Genomic DNA, 18,924 nt, shown 5'->3' on the forward strand with positions numbered 1-18,924 from the left:
AACAATTCATCCTAGGGTTCATGTGCTTTTGGAGAAATTAAAAACTGACATTAACAAAAATTTATAATTAAATATATTTAATAATCCAGTATGTTTCATGTGATTATTGAACTTTAAAAAAATGGAAAAATAGTATCACTGGTAAAATAGAATATAGAAATTGATTATTTTTACTTATAACTTAAATTATGTTTTCTTTTTAGGTTAGTGGCTTTTCTTGTACTTCTTACTACCATATATGTGTATCCCTATGCTAGCCATTGTTTCACACGTCAAGGAAAAAAGTAAAAATATATCCTTACTGAACTGCACAGAAATTGAAAATTAAATGCTTTCAAATTTGTATCATATGAATTTGCCTTACATATATATGTTCTTTCTAGGTGATCATATCCAATCCCAGGACTTCACTGTCCTCTAACTTGGGTTGGCAAATTGTGACCGCCAGTCCAAATACATTCTGATACCTATTTTTATAAAGTTTATTAGAACACAGACACCCTCATTAGCTGTTGTTTATGGCTGCCTTTTTGCTGCAGTGACAGAGTTGAGTACTTGTGATAGATCATATGGCCTGCAAAGCCTAAAATATTTACCCCTTACAGAAAGTAGTTGCATACCCTGATATTGCTCACTACTTCCAATCTTTCTCCTGAGATCTTAATTCCTAAATTTAGCTACCCACCAGATTCCTTTACCCCCATGCCCCACATCCACCATAAAGTCAACACATAACCAAACTGAGTTCCTCTGTTTATTTCCCACCCTAATCAGTTGCTGTGTCGGAGTCTCCTATCTCAGTTAATGGCACCACCATATGCCCAAGATGCTTCTCTCCTTTATACTCACGCCTGATCTGTCACTAAAGCCAGTGCATTGACTATTCAGAATACACCAGTGCCTTGTACACCGTAATCTAGGCTTTTAGTTAACCCGTGCTCATCATTCTTATATCCTCAGGCCCCACCTGCAATTAGACTAGAAGTCCCTTTTTTGGCCTTTTAGAAGTTGCCATAAGATATATTCAGTGAGAAGGAATTATTGGAATGTTTTCATGAACTGAGTCATGGAAAGATGGGTCCATTTCTGAACTTCAGATACTGTGTCACAAATAAGGATTTAGATGTGCTGGGAAGTCAGAATATTGTATGTTTATTATTTGAATATGCTGAAGACAACATGGCTATTTGATTTACTGGGTTGGAACTTTAAAAGAATTCCTTGATGTTTTGGGGTGCCTGGGTGGCTCAGTCGGTTAAGCATCCAACTTCAGCTCAGGTCATGATCTCGCGGTCCATGAGTTCAAGCCCCACATAGGGCTCTGTGCTGATGGCTCAGAGCCTGGAGCCCACTTTGGATTCTGTGTCTCCCTCTCTTTCTGCCCCTCCCCCGTTCGAGCTCTGTCTTCTCTCTGAAAATAATAAATAAACATTTAAAAAACAAAAGAATTCATTGATGTTTTAAAATTAAATCTTTGTTCTTTATGCAGGGCCTCACTGGCTGGGGCATGAGGAGTTAAAACCTTAACATTGGATTACCCTTTTTTTCTGGTTCATCCAAAGAAGATATTCAGATAACAAATGCATTTCTATCCTCATCAGTATTACTTGAATATTGTTTTAAAGCTCATGATATTATTAACTCTGCATTCTCCTTTATGAATTTAAAATTATGCTTATAATAACTGATGAGGACCATAGAAGAGCACAGTAAAAATAAATAAACTTTGAAATGCAAAAGGATTAGTGGGGATAATAAATATCCACTCAGTGTTTTAGCGTTTTTGATCTTGGCGTTTGTTTTATCTGGCAAATATTTTCATAGTGCTTTAATTTCAGTTTCTCTATCTGAAAAATTATGCAGGAGCAGTCTTTGTTTTCAAGAACAACAGAAATGTTTACAGCATTTACGTCAAAAGCAGAGGTCATAAATTAATTCTAATCCTCTGAGCAAAGACATTAGCCTTTGTGTAACATTAGGATTTGAGCTTGTTCACACAAAATAATCCCAAGAATAATAGTTCCCCGTGCTGAACGGTGATCTTAAAGATTAATATTTTTCTTTGGTTAATGATGATGTAATATATTAATAAGCTTCTCCAAATACTTCCTGAAAATTTAATTATCTGTAGACTTTCAAAGCTATATTTTGATCAGACATGTAAAGAAGCAACGTAGCTCAATTACTGTCACATTAAGGATGATTTTACATTCTGATTTAGAGAAAAATGCCACCCACCATCAGACTTCAAAATAGCTGAAGTACTTAGAGAAGGAAAGCGAGTGGTTGAGGACATTAAGCTAAACTATTGTCTCGATACCCTGAGGGTCAGGCAGCCTGGTGCAGCGAAGGTGACTGCTAGCCCTGTATTACCATTTCACTGTTCCATCCACCTGTGGTAGTGGCACCCCCGGGACCTGCCACCCACGCTGGAGGGTGCCCCACAGAGTCTCCCTACAAGGTCTCACATAAAAATCAATGTCTTCAGTGAATAGATTTTAGCAGGTTGATAGTCCCTTCCAGTCATCTTTTTCTGAGAACTAGGCAGTTTGGGGCAGAACAAAGAGATCGAGGCTTCTGTTACAAGTGTGGCTCTGATGGAGATTGTGTAGCCTTAGATGGGCCCCTTAGCTCATCTTCATACGTGAAAGGGGAATATTAATCCCTACTTTATGAAAGGTGTAAAGGATAGGAATAATATTTGCAGAGCACCTGGCAGGTGATAGATGCTTAGGAAATTGTGGTAGTGGTGGTTGATGTTACAATAATAACAACAACAGCTGCAACAGTAACAACAGCCACAGCCATATTGGAGGCAATACACTCGTTAATTGTACATCTTGTACAATTGTTCGGTTTTCTGCTATCAGCCTTGTCACTCACAGGTGCTCTCGTGAGCTGAGGGAAGGAAGAGTAATCTCAATCTTTCTGAATAAATGGGTCTTCCTGGATGCCATATTTTCTATCGTATGAGATCATGACTTCATATCATTGAGAAAAATGTGCTGAAGTCATGCAGGTATTCATAACAGCACAGTGTTTTCAAAATGAAGATGAGGAAACTACTTGCCTCAACAATGAGGACATGGCCAAGGATATAAAAATAGATAATATTTTATAATTTTTAAAATGGCATATAGAGGCTGTTTTGAAACATGGAACTGCATATCTGATATAATAACTGAAAATGGTGTATTACGGTGTTTCTTTGCCGATAGCAACTTTGTAAATATTTCTATAAAATTAAAGAGCAAAGGAAATTTCAGAATACGATAAGCAGGGTCTTTATGTTCATTGGTTTCTTTATTTTCCACAAAGTTATTTAACTTTATAAATGTTATGACCTGTCTTAAGAACGTAAATAACTTTCATTTACTCATTCCAATGAGAACATGCATTCTGTGTTCCTAATGACAGGTTTGAACATGAACTCTGGAATGAAATTATTTTGTAAATTACCCCTCTTCTGTTTTTTATTTTTCTGGGTTGCCAAAATCTTGTCTGTGTCTGATAAGCCAAAGAAGGTGGGAAAGTTGAACAGAAGATTTATCCAATTAATTAATCCAATACAAACAGAGAAATGCATAAGTAGATGTACCGTTCTGTAGTAATTTATGTGGCAATTTGGGACCTGATGGTTTGAAAAAGCTTAAGTAGTCTTTTAAAGGGCAGCTGACAGTGATTTATATAAATTAGGACTTCACTGTGTTCTCATTTTTCCTTCCCTCTCATCACATCTAACAGGGACTCTAGTGTGGCTGTGCTCAGTTTACATAAGAGAGCCATGCCCTCAGGCACCGTGCATGATACTTGGGCTTGTGATAACCTTGGCATCACAATTACCTACCCCAGCATTCAGACAATATCAGAGGTAGCTTACAGATTGACAGGGAATACACACTGAGATATAATGCTGCGTTTATTAAGAGTGTTTTAAACCGTAGATGGACTTCATCTCAAGACAAGGAAAAAGCATAAGGCAAATATAAAGTTACAGTCCTCTAGAGGAAGAAGGTGGTGGAAGGGATGGACAGGTACAGCACACTTGGGTGCACCTCTCTCCTTGTTCAATTCCAGAAGGTTGATAACCCGTGAAGGTATGAGGTGGCGGTCACTGTTTCTTTGTAATGAGCGCAAGTTCTGTGTTCTGCCAGCTGATCAGCGAGAGCGAGGCCACGCTTGTGGGGTCAGCTCACTGGCCGATTGACTCAGTTACCTCCACTCCTTTTTTCCTTGCTTCATTGGGTTTCTCTACATCATGCTTGCTGGTCTTTATTCCTGCCTGGCAGGGAACCTGCCTTAAATCCAAATGTATTTGCCACTTATTGATACAATAAGTATCATACAAATTTACCACTTACTGATACAATAAGTATCATACAAATTTATGGGCAAAGATAGATAAAAAGCAATGGGGATGCCATTCCTTTTCATTTTAGGACTAAACACGGGTCTTCTCTCTCATACTTTGACATTTTATGACCACTGCACTTATGAAGAGGCAATCTCACATTAAAATTGTGGCTTGAAAGCTACAGAGTGCTTCCCTGTGATTTCGGATATGTGAAAACCCAAAACGGAACATCAAAAAGGGTCTTCTCCGGCAACATTCCCGTCACTGTTCCTGTGAATGTTCAAATCCAAGTTTGTTTCATTAGATAAATTTTGACACTTTGGTACATGAATGAGGTAGACTAATTTATGTGATTAAATTCTCATTCATTTGATGGATTAAATGCTTCATTTAAAAATGCCAAAGGATACTTTTAATTTGGAGTTTCAATTTTAATTGAAACACTATCATTTGAATTTGAGCATCGAGGAGTAACAATGAAACATGTTTTTAATTTCTAAAGTAAATGATTAAGCTGTATTAAGTTTAAAGCAGTCTTCCCTAGCTTTGCTCTTATAGGAAAAATATTTGCAAGCTTATTTGTGTTTTTACCCATATATATAATTAAAATAGTACATTGAATATGCCATATGCATGTTGATGACTGATCCTATGTCAAATAGGATGACCTGGGAGAGGCTAGGGACCATCTTTAACCCAGCACCAACGTGCTTTTTATTACCCAGTAGGCGCTTAGTAACTATTGATTCTCCAAATGAATAACTACTGGGAATCAGCAATCTGAAATGGAGTACCAGCCCTGCCGATTCTTAGGAATATCACTGAACCTCTCTGAGCCTCAGTTTCCCCACTTGTAAAGTGAATATGATAATATTTACCCTGTTGTTTCAGGGGATACCGTGGGAGTTAAAGAAAAATGCGTGACACATCTTTGAAAACTGAAGAGGGCTTTCTAGAAGTAGTCCTTACTAGCATTATCATTGCGTTACAAGACTGCTCATTAGTACCATATGTTTGTTGGTTCTAGCATCCAGTTAGCATTCAATAAATGCATATGTAAGTAAAAAAGAGATTGCATGCCAAAAATAAAAATGAAGAGGAATTAGTAATTTATCACATTAATTGACCTTTACAGTTGTATTGAAATACTGTGTTTCTTTTTTTACATAATTGTAATCACTTCTGCATTTCATTTACTTTTGTTATTTCATGGAGGACACAAACATACACTTAGAGAATCAAATTGTTATTCCCCAGTAACATTGCACATTAGTAGCTTTATATGTCTATGTGAGGCTTTTTATGTAAAAGCAAGCAAAGGATAACGTAATATATTATAGGAAGGTGTAAGGTGCAGGTAAATGAAAATTTGGCTTATGATGGATTACCATTACTGCTTTGGAAATTAGATATGGATACACCTGCATACACCCTACATACAGTTCACTCTTAGATGTGCTGTAAACTCAATGACAGGGTTTTGTTGAAATGAGATCTTGTGGGTTTTGATGAAAAAAATCAGTATCTGCCTTATATTTTATTCTCTCTTCTTGCTCCGTGTGCTGTTAAATTTGCTCTGCAGGATCACAGTGTTTAGCATTTATTAATTGCCTGTATTAACTTTATGCTAACACTGCTAAGTGATACCAAAAATGCATTAGTAAAGTCATAACCATTAGCTAGACTCACAGGTATTTGTAGTCCTAAGTTTTGCTTTTAATCTTCTATATAAATTGGATGATGTATTCATATTAACCCCTTCTGAGCTTATTTCTACCATACCCTGGGCATTGTGGTGAAGCCCTGGGTGGCAAAGACTTATGAGACATGACGCAAAATCATGTCCAGGCAGGGACATGGTACACAACCTCACGTCCATTTTTTAAGCTATCTAACCTATATCTGTATCTATACACACGCACACACTCTCATGTATATGAATGCTGCTGGAGTCTTTGATGAAAACCACAATAGTGAAACCCCTCAGACCCTTCCAAGTTCTGAAAAAATAAGAGATAGGGTTAACTAATTGGCAGGTAAGACTTAAATATCACTTTTGTTACTAGTAAAGCTCAGGTTGGAGTGCAGGGTTTTTTGTTGTGCTGATACCAAAACCCAGAAGTAAGTGCAGGCCACACTGGCAGGGACAGGGCTTTCTGCGGGCCCAAAGGAGCAAACTCAAACTATGGCATGAAGATCAGAGGAAAACACATCTTCCCAGAGGTCAGCCCCACTCCCTAGAGGATGAAGGGAGTTGCTGAGCCTAGGATACCTCGTTCGTGCTTTCTCCAGTCACCCATTAGAAAGACCCAGGAAAAACCCAGAGTGTTATCTACTTGAACTGTGTAGAGAAAGGATTCACTCCCGATATAGGACAGGTAAGATAATACTTGATGCCAAATGAGCTGAGCAGAATCTAAGGACAGAAGGAAACGAATATGTCTTACAAAGAAGGACCTTCAGTACTTGGAACTAAGTGGCCAGGAGAGAAGGGGAGAGAAAATTCCTGGCGTGAATGGTATCAGCAGAGGCACAGGGAAGGTGATTGTGTGGAAGGGAGGTTACAGGGGGCTGGGAAGTCCCTCCATAGGGACTGAGGAGCCTTCAGAAGTGGCACACTTGAGTATCTCTTTGTGAATGTGTGTGAGACGTGTTTTTTTTTTTTTTTTTTTCTTGATTGCATTGAACTCTGGGAATGTTTTGGGGTATTTATTCATATATTTGCATGGTTCTCTCTATAACTTATCTTCGCTGATTACGTGTACCTGTATGTTTTCCAGATATGTCTCGAACTTGGTAACTAATCATCAGATTTCAATAGCAAAGAGTATCATTTTTGGAGTATGTGACCTATATAAGGACATGCTGCAGAGCGTAATTATTCCCTCCTTTTCCATGATGCACATCTCTGTGGTTACATTAAAAGTGCTCTCTAAAATAGATTTAGTTCTGAGGTAGTTTTCAAAGCTGAACTTGTAGAGTGTGTCAATCTGGGTGGACCCAGTGGAATCCTGCTCATTGAGTCATGCTCAGATACGTTCATGAGCCAACAACCTATTGATCTTGAAGGCTTTTTTATAGCCTACGTTTCTCCCAAATAAAGTCCTTAGAAATGGGGCCTCAAAACAGTAACAATCAATTATGGAGTCATTTATTACATAGATTTTTTATTCCATGTAGTAAATCACATTTGCTCCAAAACAGTGTTAGTTACTAAAAAGGAAAAAAAAAAAAATCCCTTTAGTACAATGAGATTCTAAGATGGCTGTATCCTGTACCCCATAAAGCAATTGTTAACTCTTTGCTGAATGCTCTGGGGATGGAATGGTGAGAGCAGAGAACTCTCATTAGCTACCTTCTCTGCCTTTTAATGTTTACTATTTATTTTTGAGAGAGAGGAAAAAAAAGAGAGAGAGAGAGAGAGAGAACGTGAGTTAGGGAGGGACAGAGAGAGAGGGAGACAGAATCCAAAGCAGGCTCCAGGCTCTGAGCTGTCAGCACAGAGCCCGATGCGGGGCTTGAACCCACGAACCATGAGATCATGACCTGATCCGAAGTCGGATGCCCAACCGACTGAGCCACCCAGGCCCCCCATACCTTCTCTGTCTTCTAGAATTTGAAATTTCATTGGGAAAGTGTGACTGGCATTTGCATCATAGGTGGTAAATACAAACAGTATATGAGTAAGTGCCAGGATGTCTGCTTTTGTCATTCTTTGCCTTGTCTATTCAGAAAATATTGAACCGTTTGGCCAGTGTTGAAGATACTGTGTTCTTTTGCCTGACATCCTGACAAATGTTACCGTCTTGATTTAGTACAGAGGTCATTGGATTCAACACATAACTGATTTCCCCTCCATTATCTAAAACTTGGTAGATTTGAGTAATTCCCTTCTTGGCTATCATTCATCATTTTGGTTCCTTCCTTGTTCTTGTATTTATTGAACTAAATATATCTCTAATATGATACAGAGGGAAAGGAGAAGTTCCGAGGCCTAATGAACTTGCTGTATGTTGGCAACAGGATGGTCAGAGTGTGCGGGCCTGGTGTGATACGTCCCGGTGTCTGTCGTGATTTCTTTAGGATGTTGTACACTTCACAGGATATGGTTTTTGTTTGTTTTCTCTTGAATTAGTGCAGAAGATTTATTTTATCTATGCAGGCGTTTGGCAACTGAAGAGTTAACTTGTTTTGACTGCAGTTCTTGCAGACTGGATTGAATTAAATGTATCATGCTTTTTTTTTTTTTTTTTTTTAAACGTGTTTAAATAGTTATAATTCGCATGTCCTACAATTCACTCATGTAAACTATACAGTTTAGGGGCACCTGGGTGGCTCAGTTGGTTAAGCGTCCGACTCTTGATTTTGGCTCAGGTCATGATCTCACGGTTCGTGAGTTTGAGCCCCGCGTCGGGCTCTGTGCTGACAACGGGGAGCCTGCTTGGGCTTCTCTCTCCCTCTTTCTCTGCCCCTCCCTCTCTCTCACTCTCTCTCTCTCTCTCTCAAAATAAACATTTTAAAAAATAAAAAATAAACTATACAGTTTAGTGGCTTTCAGTATATTCACGGGGTTTTGCAACATCATCACAGTCAACTTCAAAGCATTCTTATAACTCCAAAAGGAAATCCCTCGTTCCTTCACCGTCACACAATGTCCCCATCTTCGGCACTCCCCCCCAGCCCTAGGCAAGCACTGATATACTTTCTGTTTCTAATGAAGACTCTAATGAAGGAAGCAATCATCTCAAGTTTCTAAGTGTGACAAAGAATGAATCTCATAAAAAATAATGGCAAGCCCGAGCGCAGTCACATATTCATATGTGGAAAAGTACTCCTCGGTCATTATCTGTTGTGTGCATCAGATTTGCAGTCAACCTCCACTCTTTCCACAAGACATGTTTAATAAGATAAAGTCTATGATAAATTGCTATAGTCATGGCACTGTGCACTGTTTACCGAGAAAAATACCATTTTGGACATTCTTTATGTAGGGACTTTGCTGCTAATGTAATGGGTCTCCCCTCAAGGATCTCACAGCAGAGAAGAGGGAGATGGATGTGTGTAAACAACAGCTACAAAATAATGTCCAGATGCTCTGAATACAGCACAGAGGGGACTCACAGGACAGTCAGATATGCCCGGGAAGCCTGGCAGAGAAGGGGGATGTCCGAAACAGTTCCTGAAGGAGGTGGCCCTGGGAGATCAGCTGAGGCACATTAGCAGTGCATGCAGGCATGGAGAACGGCATTTGGGTAGAGGGACCAGTGTGTTCGGAAGCAAGGAGGTTCAGAGTCAAGGAGGTAGGAAGCATCTTTTGCACGTGAGACATAAGGCAGTAGGGTGTTGTCCACAGGAAGGTTTGGAAGGAAGATACGGAGGCAGTGAGCCACACTGCATGAGAGGTGCTATGTGAGGTATCTAGGAGGTTGAACTTGGCCCTCTGCATTAGTTTCCTGTGACTGCTATTACAAAGTAGTACAAACTGGGTGGCTTAGAACAACAGAAATTCATTATCGCACATTTCTGGAGGCTGAAATTCCAAATCAAGGTGTCAGCGGGTTCACACTCCTACTGAATTCTGTACGGGAAAGACCTTTCCTTGCTAGTTCTAGTTCTGGTATCCCCAGACAGTCTTTGACTTGGGTCAGCCTGATTCTACTCTCTGCCTCTGTCTTCACATGATGTATTTCCTGTGCTTCTTCACTTTATCTTCACGCCATGCATGTCTGTCTCTGTGCCCAAATTTCCTCTTTTTGTAAGTCATATTGGATATGACCTCATTTTAACTTGATTACCTCTATAAAGACTCTATTTCCAAATGAGGTCATATTCTGGGGTACTGGAGATTAAGACATCAACATCCATTTCTTAGGAGAGAAAACGCAAACTGTAATGCCCACCAAGCGTGTGTTACTGAAGGAATTTAAGCAAAGAAATTAAGTGACTATATTTGCATTTTAGTAAGTCACTTGGTCAGCTGTGGAGGATAAATATAAAGGAGTCAAGAAGAGTTAGGAACCTGTTGACCTTGTCCAGGCAAGAAATCTTATGGATCTTGGATGTCTGATCAAGTAAATGAGGTGTTACTTTATTCTTCCCTCATCAAATTGAAAAAAGAGAGAGAGAGAGAGAGAAAGAGAGAGAGACCAACAAATCCACAGCAGCACTGGAAGGCCAGGCAGATATACCATTAGCAGACAAAGATACCCAAGAATGCCAGAAGGTATTAAGATAAATTAATCTGATTGGTGGTAAAACCCAACAAAACAGAGACGTACATTCTTTTTTACAGCCTCATAGACAGTATATTAATACAACATTGGCTTTAGGTCAGTGAGGAGAGGGAGAATGAAATGAAAAGTACACATGCCCTTTGACCCATCAATTCCATGTCTGTGAATCTGTCCTATCAATATCCTCACTCACAACCAGAGATATATAGGCAAGAGCAATCATATAACATTGTTTCTAATTGAGGAATACCAAAAACAATGTAAATGTCCATTGGCGTGGAAATGCCCCAATATAGTATCTCCATACCATTGAATGCTCTGTAGGTATTAAAAGAAATGAGATAACTCTAGGGGTGCCTGAGTGGCTCAGTTGGTTAAGTGTCTGACTTTGGCTCAGGTCATGATCTCATGGTTTGTGGGTTCAAACCCCACATCGGGCTCTGTGCTAACAGCCCAGAGCGTGGAACCTGCTTTGCATTCTGTGTCTCTTTTCTATCTCTGCCCCTCCCCTGCTCATGCTTTCTCTCTCTCTCAAAAATGAATAAACGTTTAAAAAAAATTTTTTTAATGAGATAACTCCATATGTGCTAGAATGAGAAGTTCTCTAACATACAGCAAATGAGTACAATGAAACTGTTGAAAAATGCCTACCGTAGGGATGCTTTATGTTGCCAAATATGTAGCAAAGAAAGAAAAAAAAACTTTAGATTTTTATATCTTTCCAGGCTTTTTTAAGTGTTTTACTCAATTCTAAGTGTGCTTACCTGTAGGATAGGAAATAGGATTAGGGCAATAAGGTAAAAAGGAACTTTCATTTTTCATAGTAGGTTTTTTTTGTATTCTGTGAACCTTTTCAATACACAGGTATTATAGCAACTGAAAATTTACTGTAACAAACATTCAAGGAGGTAGAACCCATGAGACTTGGTCAGTAGGTGAATGTGCTGAACAGCAGGACGGAAGGAACAGGGAAAGCAGGAGATAAATGGAAGGGATAATGGGGAGGCGAGAATTCAAAACCCCTCAGAAGCAAAGGGGCAACATTTTAAAGAGAAAGCTGTTTTGTTTTTTTGTTGTTTTTTTTTTTTCAACGTTTTATTTATTTTTGGGACAGAGAGAGACAGAGCATGAACGGGGGAGGGTCAGAGAGAGAGGGAGACACAGAATCGGAAACAGGCTCCAGGCTCTGAGCCATCAGCCCAGAGCCCGACGCGGGGCTTGAACTCACGGACCGCGAGATCGTGACCTGGCTGAAGTCGGACGCTTAACCGACTGCGCCACCCAGGCGCCCCAGCTGTTTTGTTTTTTAATAAAAGAAGCAAACAAAAAAGATAGAAGGTGTATCTTACCATTAAAAAGATGGGGCGCCTGGGTGGCGCAGTCGGTTGAGCGTCCGACTTCAGCCAGGTCACGATCTCGCGGTCCGTGAGTTCAAGCCCCGCGTCGGGCTCTGGGCTGATGGCTCAGAGCCTGGAGCCTGTTTCCGATTCTGTGTCTCCCTCTCTCTCTGACCCTCCCCCGTTCATGCTCTGTCTCTCTCTGTCCCAAAAATAAATAAATGTTGAAAAAAAAAATTAAAAAAAAAAAAAAAAAGATGTACGTGTTACAGTTTGAGAAATAGGATTTCTTCATCTTCAGCTACAGTTGGCAAAGCCCTTCACCATGAGCTGAGAGTTGGTTGCAGAAATTAGTGTCATCCCCAGAACTGCTTCTCCTGAAGAGTGTATAAGGCCACCAGTAACTTAGTGCTAGCCACTTATCGATCGCAGATAAAAGAACAGACTAGCGAAGATGGGTGCCTATCTGTGGAATGGAAAGGAAAACTTTCCCCCTTTAACTCATGCGTTCCTCTCGCTTTTCCCTCTTTTCTGTCTTCCTCCTTTACCCCTTCCTCCTTTGCGCACACGCGCGCGCGCACACACACACACACACGCACACACACCCGTGCCTGTGATACAAATCTGCCAGACTGAAAACAAAGGTAAAAGAAAAAGAACTAATAGAAGACTGGGACATCCAAATCAGATAAGCACCTCCTATGAATGATGAAGAAAGAGATCTTCTTCCAAGAACATTATGTGAAAATTTTGTGGTCTACTTAGCATCAAAAATGTGATAAGTAATATTAACACTGCTGAAAGCTTGAAAAACAAGGGACAATAGTATTTCCAACATCCGCTCTTACTTACTGTTTATGAACAAAACGCTTTTGTCGCATTATTTCATGTGAGCCTCATATCAACCCTTTGAAGGAGGGAGTGCTTACACCTCTTTATGAAAGGGGATACCGAGTCTCACAAACGGGCAAGAGAGGTAGTTAGGTCTCAGAGCCTTATCTGCTCACATCTCAGCTGTCTCTTGTGTACGACAGTCTGATGTCTGCCTGGCTTAGCAGAATATCCTTAATACCACACTGATTTGTCTCTCAAGCTAAACCTTTCAGACATTACCCTTCAAAAACTTGTTTTGTCAGCTGTCCTAACTTGGAAGAATCATAGAAGTTAGCAGAGTATATTAATTCATGTCACTTATTAAGTGGAGTGGTCATTTGAACAACAAAAATCTTGACATAAAAGGGGATAGATTGTGCCCTTTGAGGGGTGCGAACCAACAATAGCTTACAAAATAAAAATGTAGAATTTAATTTCAGAAATAGTTGTCTCCTCGTTCATGATGCTAAACATAGAGGGTGTTATCAGGAGCCATGAGCAATGAAGGAACGATTGTAGCTATGGGGTTCTGCTTTAGCCAGGCTCTGAGGGATTTCCTGACACTGGCTTTACAGGTATTGGTTACATTTGTTCATATGAAGAAATACTATCAACTGTTTCACTAATTCATAGCATGCAAACCCAGCTTCTCTATCTGAAGGCTAAAGCAGAGAAAATGTCACTAAATATATTCCCTGCAGGAGTTAGAAGTACAGTAAGGAAGCCATTCGCTGATAGATGTTCACTTTTTAGCAGTTTCCAGACACAACACTTCTCAGCTGTAACCTTCCCCACAGCATCTTCAGAAAGCTACAATGTGCACATGGGAATGGGCGTATAGATCAGCACCTGAAATAAAATCGAGAGCCACAACGTCCCCGCTGAGAGTTCCCTGCTTCCTCCAAGGAATATGCTCCTGGGCTGAGACCCTCCCTCCCCCTGCAGCATCCCTTTCAAACAACATAAAGATCTGACAAATGGCCAAGAAAGTCTTTTGTTGCTCATTCTTTTAGGTCTGAGGTTAGTTTTGCTACAGCACATTTTTCTTATTTTTTCCTGTATGGTGGTTTTGTAGAGATTTCCTTACCTCTACTACTTCTTAACTACAGGATAGTTACCATGGTAATACCTGTTGATGGCAGACCAAAAAAAAAAAAAAAAAAAGCAATTCTGCCATGAGGAAGCTGCTTCTGTATTTCTTGCTTCTGGCTCTCACAGTTAGGTTCAGGGGACGTATTTGTTTCTTTCTAGGCTTGTAGGTGACACCAGTTTTTCCATTTGGGCAGATTGATATGGAAATTGCTCTTAGCTCTCTCTGTGTTATGTGCCAAGATATAACCTCCTGGAACATTTGTTTCCTGGTGATTTTTATCAACTCTAATAGAGATTGTGTCTTTGTTCCAAGGAGTTCACAGTCTTGAAAGCCTGGGTTTTTGTTTTTTTTTTTCTTCTCTTTTTCTCTCATTTTTTTCTTCCCTCTTCCTTTTCCCTTCTACTTGATCAATTAGATGGGTTTATGTTCCTTCTTTGACCAGACAGACAAAGGGCCACGGTAGCAGAGCCCATATTTCACGTCTCACTTAAAATGCCACTGGTCTGCAAATCAAAACAATGAAGAAAATAAAACCTGGGTTATATATAATGCCAATTAGTTATACAAGGCAGGTTAGTGGACATATGTTCTAGATATTAAGTAAATTGAAGGGACTTAAAATAACAATATGCTAAAGGGCAGTCATGAACTATCCGTTGCTAGTATCTTATTACAGAAACTTAGCTAGATCATAAATAACACATATTTATTTTATTTTATTTTTTTAATTTTTTTTTTAATTTTTTTTTTCAACGTTTATTTATTTTTGAGACAGAGAGAGACAGAGCATGAACGGGGGAGGGGCAGAGAGAGAGGGAGACACAGAATCGGAAACAGGCTCCAGGCTCTGAGCCATCAGCCCAGAGCCCGACGCAGGGCTCGAACTCCCGGACCGCGAGATCGTGACCTGGCTGAAGTCGGACGCTTAACCAACTGCGCCACCCAGGCGCCCCAATAACACATATTTAAACAGGCATTTCGGTATGCCTGTTCTGGATATGGCAGTGTAGCAGAGTCTTTGGATGAGATTTCTAGACAAACAAACAAAAAGAGACACCGTCCCTGAAGCCAAATCAGCTGATTAGGGAGAACACGACACAGGTAGACATGTGTTTGACACATAAGACATGATGAGGGCACCACTACAGAAAGGTAATGAATGAAAAGGGATCTGGGTTCTGTTCATGGCTCAGACCCTAAAGAACTGTGTCATCACAGCTGGGCATTGGTTTTCTTATTGCCAAAATTAGTTGAGCCGAAATATTGTGGGTTTGCTTTTAACTCTAAAATTATATTAATCCGATTCTGAAATAGGCACAGGCGCTACACAGTAGAACACTGGACGGGGAGCCAGAGCAGGCTTTTAAGCATGAATTTTGAGGGACTTTTCAACGACAAAGAAAAGCATAAATTAAGCAAGGGCAGGAGTCAAAGAAAAAGTAAATGATCTGTCATATCAGTCTAAATATAATACGTCCCAATGAAGTCAGAAATACCTTAGGAGTTTTCATCAGTCCAAATTCCTAAGGAGCCCCTTCAAAATGTTCCTCACAATTAAAAAAAAAAAATATTGAAAGTTTTCTCTTTAATTCTACTTCCTATTGTTTCGGTGACTGTTCCCTTCATCTATTACTGAAAGCAGCATTTAAAAATACAGATTCCCTCTTTGAGATTGTATCACGAGTTATGTGAACATCCCTGTTACTTCAATGTTCACTTGAATTTATATAATTAAGAAATAGTTCTGGTATAGCAGCTGGGCTGATGTGTAAACCTTCTTGATATGAGAAATGCAGAGTAATGACCACTGCCTTGCTCACCCTCACCTCTGTGCATTTAAGTCAGGACTCCATATTAGAGAACTTGACCATTTTTTCCATGCCCTGGCTCTGTATTGGTTTCCTAGGGTTGCCATAATAAAGTACCACAGACTGGGTGGATTATCTCACAGTTCTGGAGGCTGTAAATATAAGATCACAGTGTCAGCAGGGCATTCTCCTTCTGAAGGCACAGGAAAAGGTTCTGTCTGTTCCACACCTCTTTTTAAGCTGCTGGTACATCCCTGGACTGTGGCTGCAAACCTCCTGTCTTCACAGAGCATTCTCCCTGTATACATTTCTCGGTATCCAAATCTCCCCCTTTTATGAGGACACCGATCACATTAGATCAGGGGTCCACCCTTCTCCATTATGACTTCAACTAACTACATCTGTAATGATCACATTTCCAGATGAGGTTACATACTGAGGTATTGGGGATTAGGACTTCAGCCCTTCTGGGGGCTGACCTTTGGGGACGACATTTCAACCCATAACAGGCTAAAAAGGCAGCACATGGTCACGCTTACACGTGCAAAGTCCAGTATTCCAAGTATAGCCACCCCGCAGAGAAGATGCAGCTTAGTAGATCAGAGTCCATCATGATGCCTCCAGTTCTTCTAAACGCACCATGTTCACAAATCATAATAGAGCATTGACAGTCGCAAGGCTCTTGCTAGTGTGCTTAAGCATACATGATTACGTCACACGTTATTTCCATTCAAATGAATCTCCTTGACTTTCTCTGGGATACTGAGCATTACATCTCACTAAGTGTCTCAGAATTTCTCGAAAGGTCAACTTTGGTCATTTAGTAGTTGTTTTCCGTCAGAGAAAAGATTGAAATGTCATACATAACGATAGCATCTCATAAAACCTACCTCAGTTTGTAAGAGAATGGCCACATGAGTATACCAGTGACACAGTTCTGGCGTGCTATCTATAGGCAGTGTTGAAAGTCTCAGAGTGAAGTCAAATGTGTCTGAGTGTGTATACTCCCTCTGCATATATACAAAATATATATTCTATTTACGTACATGTATACAGAGAGAGGTGGATATAGACTTATAGTCTGTAACATACATGCATATATATACATATACAGAAAGAAGGGGGCACTGTGAATTATTGGGTCCTATAAGATCCATCTGCAAAATGCTAACCCACCTGCCCCCTCCACACACCCTTACGCATTCCTTTAAAACGCATTCCTTTAAAAGTGTCCTGTAAGATACTTTACAGACCGCAATCTTTAGTAATGTGGAAAGCTGCCAGGAGGACAACCAGAGCTTAGATGTATCCCCCTTCTTGACTCCACAGGCAGAGCCATCACCTCAGGCCAGCATAAATAATACAGCCAGTTCTGCAGAACCTTAATAATAGGCGGAATGGCTCTTTCTATCCTGAACTTACTCTGCAGCCAGGACTTCTAACAGGAAGTGGATTTCTGTGAATCTTGGGATTTCTCAAAAGCATCCCTGGGCAAAGCTCAAGTTAGTGTTTGATCCCACACCTTCCTCTGCTTCCTGGGGAAGGGGAAGTCTTCCTTGCCTATGCCCTCTTCCCTCACCCCGTACGTACCCACCCCTTCAAACAACGTCTGGGAAGGCTTGGTGATCAGCGATCCTCCAACTCCACTATCTCTTGGATGATCCCAAGACTAGATAGAACAGAAATTACCCCTCACCAGGAAATGTCTGAAGGCCGATCTGAGGCTCTGTGATAGACAGTGAAGTGTGCCAAGTGGGTACGCAGTCAGGTACCCATCATGAGGCAAAGACAAGCCAAAGCTCTAGGCTCTATGAATGGCAGCTTAAGTTCCAGTGCAAAAGGCAGATTCTCAGATAAAACAGAGTGGAAGGGACTGGAGTAGTGTTTACTTTTTGTTTTTAGCAGGAAAATAACGCTGAAAGGTGAATAAGAATGAATGAATGAATGAGTGAATGGCTGACTTCTTTAATTGCCCTGTTTATTATTCCATGCTTATTTACACTGCCTAAAGGAGGATGTCTTTATTTATTTTACTACCAATTCACTAACTAGTAAGTAGAGGAGTCAATTTATGTATTTTCTGCTCACCAAAGCAGCATTTAAGTTCCCAAAGCTAATCTTTTTATTGTTAGTGTTTGTGCTACCTTGCTTTATGTTCAGATGTCTGAGAAGCATGCACCTTTCTTTAAATACATTAAATTTGCATATTGTAAACTATTCGATTTTTTGCCAGGAAGAAAGAATTTTTTTTTCCTGTTGAGCACTTTGGTCATTTTGTTTTTTTCTCTGTTAATATTGAAACTGCAAGGAATTCAAATCCAAGCCTGGCTTAGGATGCATGCTTACAGATAAGGCTTATGGGAAATAGTGTCATTTTAGACCTCTTTCCAGGTAATGTTCTTATGAAAAGAAGGTTTTTGCTAATACAATGTCATTTGTTAATAACTCGGCGTGTGTATTATAACTGTATGTGTGCTTACCTGGGTTCTGTATATTGTAGATAGTATGAGGATACGTGTTTAAGGATTTTTATCATCAGTTCCCCAGAATTCAAGAAAAATATGTTCTCCTTGGAAAGAGGATTATTTTTATTAAACCACACCATTTAAGAGGATTTTCAGAAGGAATTATTATCCCAGTGTCATACGTACATCTTTCTGAGGCCTAAAAATTTTTTGATTTTTTTTTTCTTTTTTTGCTTTCATCTTATCTTCATAGTAGCCTCTCTTTGGCCCCTCTGAGCTTTCCTTTCTTGCCTCTCCCATTTTTCTGTTCTCAGTAAAGAAAATTAACTCCCTGAAAACACTCTTTTCTTAATGGACTGTTGCTTCGCATACATGAAGGATTTCAGCTGTTAGAACGTGTGAGAAATGAGGCAGGAGACATCAGATGGCATGAAAACCAGAACTGTTAACACAGAAAATCCCGGGAAAGCTGGAAGTGTAAGCTAAAGCAGCTGGGGGGTGGAAGAGACTGGAGACACAGCTGGGAGATCTGGCAAGAAAAAAATGGCTGGAAAACGCAAGGGAGCTTAGCAAGGGGAGAAGTGCAGTGAGGGAATCGAGAATCCTGGGATGAGAGAGGAAGAAGCTTCCATGGTAAATTATGGCTTTCCAGTATTGTTCAGGACATCGTAACCCATATACATTGGCTTTAGCTACCCTTTTAATTGCTCTAACTATTGAGCATATTCGGTATTATTTTCTTGCATGATTATTGTGAAGGA

At 40.0% G+C, this 18,924-nt stretch overlaps 1 protein-coding gene and 1 long non-coding RNA gene across 2 annotated transcripts in view; one reads left to right on the forward strand and one right to left on the reverse strand.

The window, feature by feature from the left end:
- LOC123586636 overlaps positions 1-18,924 on the forward strand; it is a 106,357-nt gene that overhangs the window by 64,256 nt on the left and 23,177 nt on the right. The gene's annotated exons all lie outside the window — the stretch shown is intronic.
- Positions 13,972-16,019, reverse strand: LOC123585992. The gene is made up of 2 exons (XR_006706521.1): positions 15,928-16,019; positions 13,972-14,393 (listed from the first exon to the last, which is right to left on the reverse strand). It is a non-coding gene; the product is annotated as an uncharacterized LOC123585992 (long non-coding RNA).

This window comes from Leopardus geoffroyi, chromosome C3 (genome assembly GCF_018350155.1).
Source record: "Leopardus geoffroyi isolate Oge1 chromosome C3, O.geoffroyi_Oge1_pat1.0, whole genome shotgun sequence".
Lineage (NCBI taxonomy): Eukaryota > Metazoa > Chordata > Mammalia > Carnivora > Felidae > Leopardus > Leopardus geoffroyi.